This window comes from Ursus arctos, unplaced genomic scaffold (assembly GCF_023065955.2).
Source record: "Ursus arctos isolate Adak ecotype North America unplaced genomic scaffold, UrsArc2.0 scaffold_29, whole genome shotgun sequence".
In the NCBI taxonomy this organism is placed as follows: domain Eukaryota; kingdom Metazoa; phylum Chordata; class Mammalia; order Carnivora; family Ursidae; genus Ursus; species Ursus arctos.
Genome location: NW_026622974.1, coordinates 25,242,856 through 25,255,756, shown reverse-complemented (window position 1 = coordinate 25,255,756; position 12,901 = coordinate 25,242,856). Strand labels below are relative to the sequence as shown.

Sequence of the window (12,901 nt, the reverse complement as noted above, 5' to 3'; positions counted from 1 at the left end):
AGTAGCATGGAAAAAAAGGCATGTTTGGGGAAATCTAGTCCAACAATACCAGTTAACAAACACAACTTTTGAGAGTTTCCTCCCCTCCCAGGAAATTCTGCTTACCACTACAAGGATTAAGAAAAAATCAGAAGACACCTGGGTTGCTGTGTCAGTTAAGCATCTGCCTTTGGCGCAGGTCATGATCCCGGAGTCCTGGCATCAAGTCCCACATCGGGCTCCTCGCTCGGCAGGGAGCCTTCTCCTCCCTCTGCCTGCCGCTCTCCCTCTCTTTCTCTCTCTCCAACAAATAAATAAAAAATTTTTTTAAAAGAAAAGAAAAAACCAAAGTCTTACCATTAAGAAATGATTCACATGATTGAAGGGGCATAGCACTGTCTAATAGAAATATAATGCACACCAAATATACTTTTAAATTTTCTAGTAGACACATTTAAAAATAGAAAAAAGAAACAGGCAAATTAATTATAATAGTATATTTTATTTGATCCAATATATTCAAAATACTATCATTTCAGCATACGAGTAATTGTTAAATTAAAATTAAAAATTATTAGTGAAATATTTTACATTGTTTTCCTATTGTTTTCAAAATCCAATGTACATTCTACACTTACAGCTTGCTTCAACTTGAACTTACTACACCTCACATGCTCAATTGCCACATGTGACTATCGACTACATTACTGAACAGTGCTTCAATAGATGGTCATCCTAGAGGCTATTAGAAATCTAAGTTTGAGCTGACTGTTTATTAGGGATGTAACAGAAAGAACGAAAAAGGGATGCCTGGGTGGCTTAGTGGGTTAAGCGTCTGAATCTTGATTTCCCCTCAGGTCATAGCCTCAGTGTCATGAGATGGAGGCCCACATCATCAGGCTTCATGCTCAGCACAGAGTCTGCTTGAAATTGTCTCTCTCCCTCTCCCTGTGGCCCTCTCCCTGCTCTCATTCTCTAAATAAATAAACAAATAAAAGCTTTAAAAAAATAAAAGAAACAACAAAAAAGAAGAGACTGATACCAAAAACATCTTGGGAGGAAAACAATGTTGTACTCATCTGTCAATATTCATTAAACAACTTCTATTTAGTTCTCTGACAATCAGAAGCTTACAGTCTAACATGAGATGCAAACATGGAAATAGAAAAATTAAAAGCCACACTGTAAAGTCTGCAGCAAATATAGCACTCTGGGAACAAAAGGAGCATCAATAGCCTGGAAGAATTGGGGAAGGCTTCACAGAGTACATAATGCTTAAACTTGATTTTAATACATATAGGAATTTTTCAAGGGAATATGGATGAAGAGGAGGAAAAGAGTATCTTGAAATGTATAAATACACACACACACACACACACACATATACATTTATACATTAACTTCTGACTTCTGAAAGCACGGTTCTGTGCTGGAAGTAGTGAGAATATGAGACAATAGGAACCTAAGATGTGCGTAGAGAACAGGAAGGCAGGAAAGGAAGCAAGGTGGGGAAGTAGAACAGAGGCAAGAAGTTAAGAACTTTGCAGCCAAACTACCTAGTTTGAATTTCACTTCATGGGCATATTGAGCCAGCAGAAGTTTTTACACAGAGAAAAGATTTGGTTAGCTTTGTTTTCTATAACTGTAATGGGAGGCTAGACAATATGGGAGGGGGGAAATATTATTCCTGGGATCAGGGAAACAAATTACAGACAGGGCTGTTGCAATAAGTCCAAAGAAGATATGCTGAAGGCTTGTTTTAAGCCAGTAGCATAGAGTTTGGAAGAGACAAAGTCAAATGATGTTTTAAAATTAGAAGCAGCAGGATTTGGCAGCTGACTGTATGTGGGGGTTGAGAAAAAGGAGGTGAGAATAACACCAAGGTTTCTAAGTTGGGAGGCAGGTAAATGGTGATGCCACTAACACAAGAGAAAAGGGATAGTTCAGTTTTGGGGTCAGAGGACAAAAGGTGTTTACTTGAGGACATGTTTAAGGTGTCCATAGGACATCCACCTCCATAGGTTTAATAGGACATCACATTTCTACTTCTAACACTCTAGAGAGAAGTTAGTGCTGTATGTAGTAGTCATCTACATTTAAATGGTCATACAAGCCATAAGACTAAATGAAATTCCCCTAGAGAGAGTATGTAGACAAAAAAAAAAAAAGTTGAAAGGACAAAACTCTGGGGATTGCCAGTTAAATGACGAATGAACATAGAAAGGCAAACTATTGAAAAGAGTGGTGAAGTACGGCCAGGAAGAGAACCAGAGCCTATGGTAGAAGAGGTTTCTGAGAAGCAAGGGTGAACACTAATGCCAAATGTCCAGAAAAGTCCATTATTTCAGTTTTAGATAACACATACAACATGTAGTCATGGGTCTGTACAGTTGTTTTCCTTTAGGATAGGAAAAAGAGAAGAGAAATAATCTGGTGAGACTTCCCAAGGACTGCAACTATCTGGCATTTCAGCAAAATGTTGAGAGAGTGATGAGGATGATTGGGGGGGGGGAGAAATTGTAGGTACAGGGATAGAAAGCATGGCTAGAGTTAACTGTAAAATGTAAGGTAAGTGTCCAAAATATGTGTGGGAGAGGTGAGGTCAGAATAGCTAAATGAGTACAGGTTCCTTTGCAGCCAAAGGTGATTTGGTGTCCTTAGGAAATGAATGCTAACAGCTAAAAAATAAGGGGGGAGAATCTAGGGACCTAGAGTACCTAGCTCTCAGGGAAGAAGTAACTTATACCAATGAGGTCCAGATGTCAAGATATCTATAGATGTATGATGGCCAGAGAGTGAGGTTGAAGATCTGTGTCTACAGATTCTTAGAGATGTAGAGTCCTTTTTAACTCTAAAATTGTTTCCATTTGGAGAATAAAGACAAGAAACAGGTGTAGAGAGTTTGACCCCAATGGAGCTGGTATTCCATAGAAGACAAAGAAAAGGGGTTGGAAATGAAGGAGAATTATGGGGGGAGTGAAATGGACCACAGTGAGCCATGTGTGAGTGTGTAGGTGGAATGTCTGATTTGAGCAGTAGATACAGATGGCTGGGAGAAGGGAGGTCATAGTAATAAAAGCCACTGCTTTTTAATCCCCTACTATGGGTTCTCACACCAACTCTTTGAGGTAAATCTTATAATCATTATTCATGTTAGGAAATATCAGCCAGGATGGACTAATGCTGAGTAACAAACAACCCCCAGATTTTAATGACCTCAAGAAATAGAAGTTTATTTCTTGGTTGTGCTATGTGTCCATTGGGTTGGTGGGCATTCTGCACCATGTTGCCCTCACCCAGGGACCAGACTGATAGAGTCTCCGTCATGCTTCAGGGGAAAAGCAACAAGATAACTTTTTTACAGGCTTCTCCCCAGGAATAACATATGTCTACTTCTACTCTCAATCCATTGCCCATAGCAAGTGCGTGACATGTGCTAATATTAAGGGAACCAGAAGTGTCATCCTATCATGCACCCAGAAGAAGAAATGGAAATATCACTGAACAACACAGAAACTGTGGCTCAAAGATGTTGAGTACTTTTTGAAAGTACTTTTTGAAAGTTGCCTACATATTAAATAGAATAACTGGCATTTGAGGCCAGGTCTTTTTGGCATTAAGGTCCTGCTCTTCTCATAAGCCATGCTACCCTCTGGGATGGAAAACTGAGTAGAACAAGTTAGATCCAACAATGGTAAGAGTTAAAGAGAGACCAAGTGTATTAAAGCAAGAGAATACACAAACATGGAGATGTGTAAACAAACACAACATATGACATACAAAGAGAGAAAAATCAGGCAAGACCCAGATTTTATTTTGGTTTGTTTTCTAAAGTTCTATCATGGAATGTTAATGTGTTTGTAGTTCTTTTTTTTTTTTTTAAGATTTTATTTATTAATTTGACAGAGAGAGAGACAGCCAGGGGTGGGAGAGGAAGAAGCAGGCTTTCAACGGAGGAGCCTGATGCAGGACTCGATCCCAGAACGCCAAGATCACGCCCTGAGCCAAAAAGGCAGACGCTTAACAACTGTGCCACTCAGGCGCCCGGATGTGTTTGTAGTTCTTAAAACCTTTGCCCAGCTGGTGTATGGAGCACTCTTTTGATCTCTGCTTAGGTACCAATGGACTCTCCTCAGTTTGGGGAGTGTGGTCTTCATTGAAGATACATGACTTCCACACACTTCTCTACTTTCCTTCAGAAGTGAGTTATTTTCAAATATACAGTATTGAGCAAGTATCTATTATAGAAGAACCTTCAACATCACACTGATCAATGTAGGAAAAAGTAATTTTCAAATTCTAAATGCCTCATCTTTTTACCCCCAGCACAGAGACAGTGAAATGGTTTTGGTGGTCTTATGGGCAGCCAGTGTCCCCAGTCACAAAAAGCCTGATTACAAAGAACCAGAAGAGCACTCCAGCTCTTGTCATCTTTGTTGGATATAAGATAACCAGGCAGAAGCCTGACGGACACATACAGCGGTAGCCAGTCTTCAAGTCTGGGCTTGGGCAACTCTAGCCTTCATTCTTCTAAGCATTTTGTTGAAGCAGAATAAACAACTCTAAGGAAAATTTCCTGAACTTGTCCTTCCCCATTATCCTCTATAATCCCAACACCACCAGTTGGCTGCTCCTTCTATTTGTTTATTCATCCATTCAACAGTATATTTTTAAGTTCCTTCTATGTTTTAGGCACTGTGCCAGGTACTAAGGATAAAAATTAGTGAACAAAACAGTCAACTCCATCCCTCACTCCTATCGTAGTTTATCGTCTATATTCATAGATCAGTTTCTTCCATGATCTCATCAGAGGTCTTCAGAGCCCCTGCTGTTAACACATATGGCAAGCCCTTAAACAATGTTTGCTGAATGCATGAATGAGCAAAAAATTGAATATAGGAGCTTGTCTGTGAAAACATATAATTTCTAGAAACAAAATTAAGAAACATAACATTTTAAACAAATTTTTTAAAGAGGGAATCTACTGCATAAAAATTCTGTTTATATCACTCCTAACTCCCAATATTGGTCAAGTCATATTTTATCTAGAGTTATCCCTTCCCCCCACATAATATGAGAATCTACAGAGTTTCTTCATCTCAATTTAGAAAGAAAAATTCTACGTAATCAGAAATACACATGCAGCTTCAAGATTTAAAGCAACAACAACAACAACAAAACCAACCTGGGATGAGATTTGCTTTCACAAATTGGACCTTAGCAGTAATATAATGTAATTCAACCAAGCCCAGTTATTTGAGGGAAGATTCAAGGATAAGTGAATAAAAGCAATTTCATCCTGCTGAGGCAGGATACAAACACAAACGGGAAGATATATGCGCTGACTTTTTAAGGGTGTGGTGGGCATTTACTGCTTTTGTCCTCCTAGAGTCCATCCCCTTCTAGTAGCAGTGCCCCGATTTTCCTCCAGGGAGCTATCTCCTTCCTCTATTGAATCCAGTTTTGAAGGAGGGACTATCAGCTAAGGTCCCCTGGGAATGTGCCCAAATTAGGCTATTCAGATACTTTGCTCTAGAAAGCAGAGCTTGAACGGAGGGCACAAAAACGAGAACAGCTGGAGATCACTCGTCCCTACTGAGATCTGTTTGTCTATTGGATCCTGCTCCCTTGAACCTCACAGCTACTTCAGCTGCTGTCCTTTCTGAAGCCGGCCTTTCTAGTTTCCCTTTAGAGTCTTTGATCACCGATAAGTCTTCTAACACCTTCCTCTTTTGTTTGTTAGATATAAAAAGTCAAACTAAAGCTGATTTACGTAGAGCTCCAAAATTATTGATAATGAGCCATATGCCATTTGATGGAAGTGGAGGGGGCATGTGCTCAAAGAACTTTGCTACTTTTCCTGGTCTTTAAAGGATCTTATTCCTTTTCTTCTAGGCCTTTGAGGTTTGGTACTTGCTGGGATGAGACGCCTTATATGTGAGATTCTCTGCCGTTCTCATTCTTGACCTTCTTATCAAAACAGTGCATATCACTGTAGTAATTTTAAACTAAAAGTAGCATCATTTTAGGAGAAAGGGGGAAAGGAAGTAGGTTTATTTAGGGGGAAAGGAAGTAGGTTTATTTATTTAAGTAGGGGAAAGGCATAGATTTAAATTATTTTAAAATGTTAATTATCCTTTACTACTTTAGGACAGATTTCTTAGGACACAAGATGAGCTAATCATAAAAGAAAAAAATTAAAAATCAGGCTTCATTAAAATTAAAAAGTTCTGCTTTTCAAAAGACACCATTAATAAAATGAAAAAGCATTGTACACTTTAAACTTACAATAAATATACAATGCTATATGTCAATTATATCTCAAAAAAGCTGGAGAAGGGATGCCTGGGTGGCTTAGCTGGTTAGGCATCTGACTCTTGATTTCAGCTCAGGTCATGATCTCAGGATCCTGGGATGGAGCCTCGCGTTGGGCTCCATGCTCGGTGGGAAGTCTGCTGGAGATTCTCTCCCTCTCCCAATGCCCCTACCCCACCTAGAATAAATAAATAAATCTTAAAAAAAAAAAGCTGGAGAAAAATTATAAAATTTGGAAAACCTATTTTTAAAAAAGAAAATGAAAAGGCAAGCTACAGATTTGGAGAAAGTATTTGTAATACATGATAAATATAAAGGGTTTATTTGGAGAATATATACGAAACTCCTGCAAATCAATAATAAAAAGACACCTCATTTAAAATGGCAAAAGACTCTCTGCAATGTCTCTGTAAACCTAAAATCACTCCAAAGTAAAAAGCTTATTTAAAAATAATAAATTTAAAAATAATAAAATAAAATGGCAAGAGTCTTGAAGAGATAGATCAGAAAGAAGATACATAAATGACCAATAAGCACAGGAAAAGGTGTTCATTATCATTAGTCAGTGGGAAATGTAAATAAAAATCAATGAGATACCACTTGACACCCACTAGAATGACTAAAATTAAAAAGACTGACAATACCACCACCAAATATTAAGTAGCAACTTGTATACTTAATATTACTTTATTGCTGGTGGGAGTATGGAATGTTATAACCATTTTGGAACACTATTGGTCAGATAAAGTTAAACATATGCTCCTCCTATGACCCAGCAATTCCACTCCAAGAGGAATGAAAAAATATATTCACAAACAGGACTTACCTAAGAATGTTCACAATGGCTTAATTCATGACATCCCACACCTGGAAGCGACCCAACTGTCCATCAACATGGAAAAGGATAAACAAATAATGGTGTATTTCTACAATGGAATGCTACTTGGCAATGAACTACTATATACAAAACAACATGGATTAATCTAAAAATAAAATGTGGAGTGAAAGAAGCCTGACACAAAAAAATATAAGCTGAATGGTTCCAACTATATGAAGTTCCAGATGAGACAAAACCAATATATGGTTGTAGAAAGCAGAACCATAAATCCCTAAGGAAGGAGCAGAGTGGAGATTTACTGAAAAGGTGCACAGGGGATCTTTCTGGGGTGATGTAAATGTTTGGTATCTTAATTGGGGTGATGATTTACACAGGTTTATATAGTTGTCGACACTCACTGAACTATATCCCTAAAATCTCTGCATTTTATTGTATTTAACTATAAACTTACCTCAACAGAAGGAAGATTGAGAAAAGGTTTTGGGGAACATTTTATCACATACGTCCACTAGGAAACTGAGCCTAATTCGGTTTCATTTGTTCCTGTTATCCCTGATTCTCTGCTGAGGATTTCCTCTTCTTCCTGGAAACATCACTCTAGGCACTTCTGCATAGCTGCGTCCCAACTCTCCTTGTTAAGCCTTGTAAAAACTCTTCTTTCTTCGCTTCCCTCATTGTCAGTGTTGAATCTTCAGGCCCTTGCTGAGGACTGTTCTCTGTTCTCTGTTGGTGTTCTCTCCTAAAGCACATGGTTTGTTGTTATTGTTGTCGTTGTTGTTGTTTGACAGGGGCTATGCATCTAACAATGTCACCATCACTTCTTCTCTAAGGAATTAGTACAGAGGGTCCATCCTTATGCCCACCACATTATGGGTCTTGACAGCCTTGACAGCTGCTCTTCCATAGGCTCAGGGAATCTTTCCCAGGGTCTAATTTCTGTCACCCTCTTCAAACCTCCCATCCCTCCTGGAGCCCCATTTCCCATTCAATCAGTTCCCCACAGACTCTGCATCTCTGCCTTGACACTTTGTACTGAGAGTTCCTCTGACTAACTCTTTGGCTTATAGGTGACAAAGCAACATTTTCCTTTTGTCCTTTGCCTCTCAGGTTATTTCCCTATTCTCCTCCCCATGCAGGTTCATTCAACCCAGACTCCCAGGCCTCTGGGACTCAGCCGTCATGGCAGGCCCCCTGGAGGAGACACTCAATGGGCTTCAGATCTCTCACACCAGCTTCACTTCTACGTCTCCAGTGCCTCACTGACAATTTCCACTAGGAGAGACTGGCTCTATTTAGAAATCTGTGCCTTCAAAATCAACTCATCTTGCTCCTTCCTCCTCATTAGGGCTCCACCTTCGATGCCTCTGACATTGGCATCTCCATGATCCCAATCTCCTGACTTACACCTTTGAGTCACCTGTGATTCATTCCATATAAATGAAATGTCCAGTAAGTGAATTACTCACTTCATTTCTTTCTTTATAATGTTGCCTGTAATTCATTTCATCAGCTTGTCACACACCTTCTCTGTTTCCATACTCTTCCTGACCCTAATTCATCCAAGGCCATTTTTTTTTTAAGAATCTGAAGACCTCACAATAAAGGGCAGGGTTATCAACTTCTCATCAGCTCCAAAGTAGATAAAGTAGCTGAAAAGACCAAAAGTGCTCAAAGTATACCAGTAGATCAAGGATTTGAGTCTCCTTGCTTCCATCCATCCATCCATCCATCCATCCATCCATCCACCCATCCAAGAAAAATAGTCTGAGCAGGTACTATATGCTAGTCCCTGCAGATATATTCACAAGTAAAAAAGAGACCCTTTCTATTCTTAAGTATCTCATAGTCTTGGGGAGAAGACAGACAGTAATCAAATAATCACACAAATAATGCCCAGAAGGAAGGGAAGATAGTGCTATGAGGGCATGTAAAGGAGAGATTTGGCCCCAGTTGTGGAAATCGTCTCTAAGCAAAGAGACACCTGAGCTGACAACTAAAAGATGAATAGGTGTAAACTGATGTTTATGTCGGGGGTGAGGGGGTTAGAAACGTGTAACATTCGTGTTCAAGTAAGTGACAAAAGACTTGTAAAGGCCAGTCTGAGACCACAAAAGGCAGCATGGTACTAGGTGAAGAAGCTGAGAAAGTGGGCGGGGGAGGCACCACACAGGGCCTTCCGGTGGTCATGCAGCGCACCCCTCGGAGCTCCTGCTATGGGGAAGCAGAGAGGACAGACAACCTGAGGATAAGGCTTTAAGACAAGAGACTCTTCTAATAGGCAACATTAGCTTGGCCAAACTTCCTCAGACTGGAATCCGAGCCTTTTCCTGCCCAGTCTTCCTTCTTACCTCCTCTCTTTCACAGGTGTTAGACTTGCATCACAGTTCCAAAGCTCTCTTACATTCTCTCTCCTCCTCCCCTTTATTCTTCATAGGCATTTTTCTTTTCTTTCTTCTTCTTTTTTTTTTTTAATATTTAGTTTATTTGAGAGAGAGCACAAGCAGGGGGTGGGGCAGAGGGAGAGGGAGAAGCAGACCCCTCACTGCGCAGGGAGCTTGACACAGGACTCGATCCTAGGAACCTGGGATCATGACCTGAGTCAAAGGCAGACACTTAACTAACTGAGCCACCCAGGTGTCCCCATAGGCTTTCTTCTTAATAAGTATCTTTCATGTCAAACCTGTCTTCGCATCTGCTTCTTGGGGAACCGGAACTAACACAGACTTTTAGGCCACAGTTGTCCTTTTGGTCTTTATCTCAAGAGTAATGGAATGACACGATCAGATTTATGTTTTGAGAAATCAACATTCCTGTCAGCAGTGAAGGGAGCAGACTGGATGCAGGCAAGAGTGGATGCAGGGAGAGCAGTTAAGCATCTTTGGCAGGGATCTAGATGAGATGATGGCGATTGGATTGGGGTGGTGGTTGTGGAGAGTGTAAGAAGTAGGTAGATTTGAGAAATGATGAAAAGGTAAAACCAACTAGACATAGTAAGAGGCAGTAAGGGACAACATGATCATAGTTAACGATACACATACACACACACACACACATGCACACAAAAATAATGGGAACTATGTGAGGTAACAAGGATGTTAATTAGCTTGGTTACTGTGAATATTTTGCAATGTATACATATATCAAATCATCAAGTTGTACATCTTAAATATATACATTTTTTAAATTGTCGACTATACCTCAATAAAGCTGAAGATTATAAAAACACCTAAGATTCTGCCTTGTGCAGCTGGATGGATGGTGCCAGTCACTGAGCGAGGCAATGCCAGAACAGGAGAATGTTTAGGGTGATCGTAAGTCTGAAGCGCCTTGGAGATACCCAAATGGAGCTGTCAGGCAGGCACTAGTATATCTGGATCTGGAGGTCAGGGAAGAGGTTCGAGCTGGGGTGTAAACTAGTGGTTGAAAGTACAGAGGTGGCGCACATTCTTACATTAAAGAAGCTATGGAAGTGGATAAAATCACATGAGGGGGGAGAATTGAGAGAAAACAGAAGGTGGCCTAGGATTGAGTCTTGCTTGAGTAACATCAATATTTACTGAATATTGACATCAGCGACACATGATGGACCTGTATAGGTGACCAAGAAGGAGAGGTAGAGAGATAGGAGAAAAATCTTTCATCTTATGAATGTGTTTGTTGTTGTAAAACAAACCACTCCAAAATTTAGTAGCTTAAACAACCACCATTTTACTGCTCACGGTCCTATGGGTCAGCAATTGGACAGTTCTTCTGCCATCTTACTTGAGGTCACTTATGCAAATGTACTCACCTCATGCCTTGAAGGGATGGGTGGGGCCCCCCCTACATGTTTGGGGCCTCACGTGGGATGGCTGGAGTGACTGGCACTGCCAGCCTCTCTCCCTTCATTTTTCCTGTCTCCCAAGGTCTTTCTTCCCAAGTTGGTTAGCCTGGGCTTGCTCGTGCTGCAAAGGCAGCATTCCAAAAGGACAAACCCCAGTGCACTAAAGTCATGTTGGCGGATATCCTATTGGCCCAAGCAAGTCATGTGTCCAAGCTCAGAGTCAGTGTGGGAGGAGAGATAGGAGAAAATCTTTATATAAAAGTATAGAGACTAGGAGGACTGATTTCTTGGAAATGGGGGGTCAGGGGTGGGTAACAATTTACCACAGTAATCCTCACTTAGGAACTTACGGTGATTTCTTATTTCCCATCAAGTCCAATCTATATGACTTCTCACCACAGTATACTATTTATTGTTCTTTCTAGTCAGGCTACTTCTTTCCTTGTACTTCATTCTTCCTATGACCTCTGCCTGAGCTCCTACTCCACGTCTCAGCCTTCTCCACGTGGCTCATTTTACCCATCTTAGGCTTATTTCCAACCTTCACATTTTTGTTCATTTCATTCCCTTAGCCTAGAACAGCCTCGGTGTCCCCCTTCCCTCAGTCCTACAGCAAAGACATTAATCTAATTCTAATCTCAACTTCCCAATGAGGCCTCCTTGGATTACTCTGCCTTCATCAATCAGTCCTGTCTATAAATTCCTATTGATCCTATTGATTCCTGTTTTGATCTTAGTTGTGTGTATTTTTCACTGTTGGCTTTACACAGATATACCTTTTTCTTACAACTGGATTGCGAATCCCTTGATGAAAGAAACTGTGCCAGGGCACCTGGGTGGCTCTGTTGGTGAAGCGTCTGCCTTCAGCTCAGGTCATGATCCTGGGGTCCTGGGATCAAGACTCTTATCGGGCTCCCTGCTCAGCGGGGAGTCTACTTCTCCCTCTCCTTCTGCTCCTCCACTGCTTGTGCGCTCTCTCTCTCTCTCTCTCTCTCTCTCTCTCTGTCAAATAAATAAATGAAATCTTTAAAAAAAAAAAAAGAAAAGAAAAAAGGAAAGAAAGAAACTGTGTCTTAGACCTCTTTAACATAATGGCATATAAAGATGAACAAAACAGTATTCTCAAGAATGTTACCGGCTAACAGAGGAGATACCCCCAAGTAAACCAGTGATTGATTCTAACAGAGTATAGGTGCTATTTAAAGCCTAAGAGCAGGGTACTGTGGGAAAACAGTCCACAGCCTCTAAATGTGTTGTTGGTGTTGGCTATTGTCTTTGGGGGTCTTTCGTTTGTTTGTCAGGTTCTAGTGAGGCCAGGTGTGGTCAGGGAAGCTGACCTCTAGACCAAAACTGCAGCGGGGGGTGAAAATGGCCTGAGAAAGGCAGGCAAAAGCAGTGTGAGGCTGAAGTTTGAGAAGAATGTAGATAAAGCGGAAAGAGAGATCCTGTTCTTTAGGAATTCCAAGTTAACTCAGTCTAGATAATCAGAGGACTTAATCTAGCTGGAGAAGAGTGAGAGAGGAGCAGGTCAGATTTGAAGTTGGGACTTCAGCCTGGAAAAGCTGCCTCTCGACGTTCTTTTGTGTTATTCCTGATGCAGATTTTGGAGGTAGGGATTGGCCAGTGTGGGTAGGGCACCAAAGGGCCCATCTCCTCAGAGGTAAGATGGGACAGGGAGGTGGGGAGGGAGCCCTCAGGGTCCCTGTTCCCTCAGCTGCAGGACTCCTGTGCTGTACCTGTCGTCTCTGTTCACCCCCAAAGGAAAGGCCTGCAAAGGCACGTTAGTCCTAGCCTCTACTTTGAACAATTAATGAAGAGGTGTCTCTGACACCAAGAGGTCAGGGTTCCTGTTATCTCTTGCCTCGACCTATACAACTGTGTAAAGTCATGTAGCTGAGTGACACTGATTATGACAGGCCCCATTTCAAACAGTGATGAGGAATCAT

The 12,901-nt window shown here is 40.9% G+C and overlaps 1 long non-coding RNA gene across 1 annotated transcript; it reads right to left on the bottom strand.

The window, feature by feature from the left end:
• Positions 1–464: 464 nt before the first annotated feature.
• Positions 465–11,957, bottom strand: LOC113261134 (uncharacterized). The gene is made up of 4 exons (XR_008956223.1): positions 11,732–11,957; positions 7,584–7,871; positions 7,121–7,176; positions 465–6,472 (listed from the first exon to the last, which is right to left on the bottom strand). It is a non-coding gene; the product is annotated as an uncharacterized LOC113261134 (long non-coding RNA).
• Between the last annotated feature and the right edge of the window lie 944 nt (positions 11,958–12,901).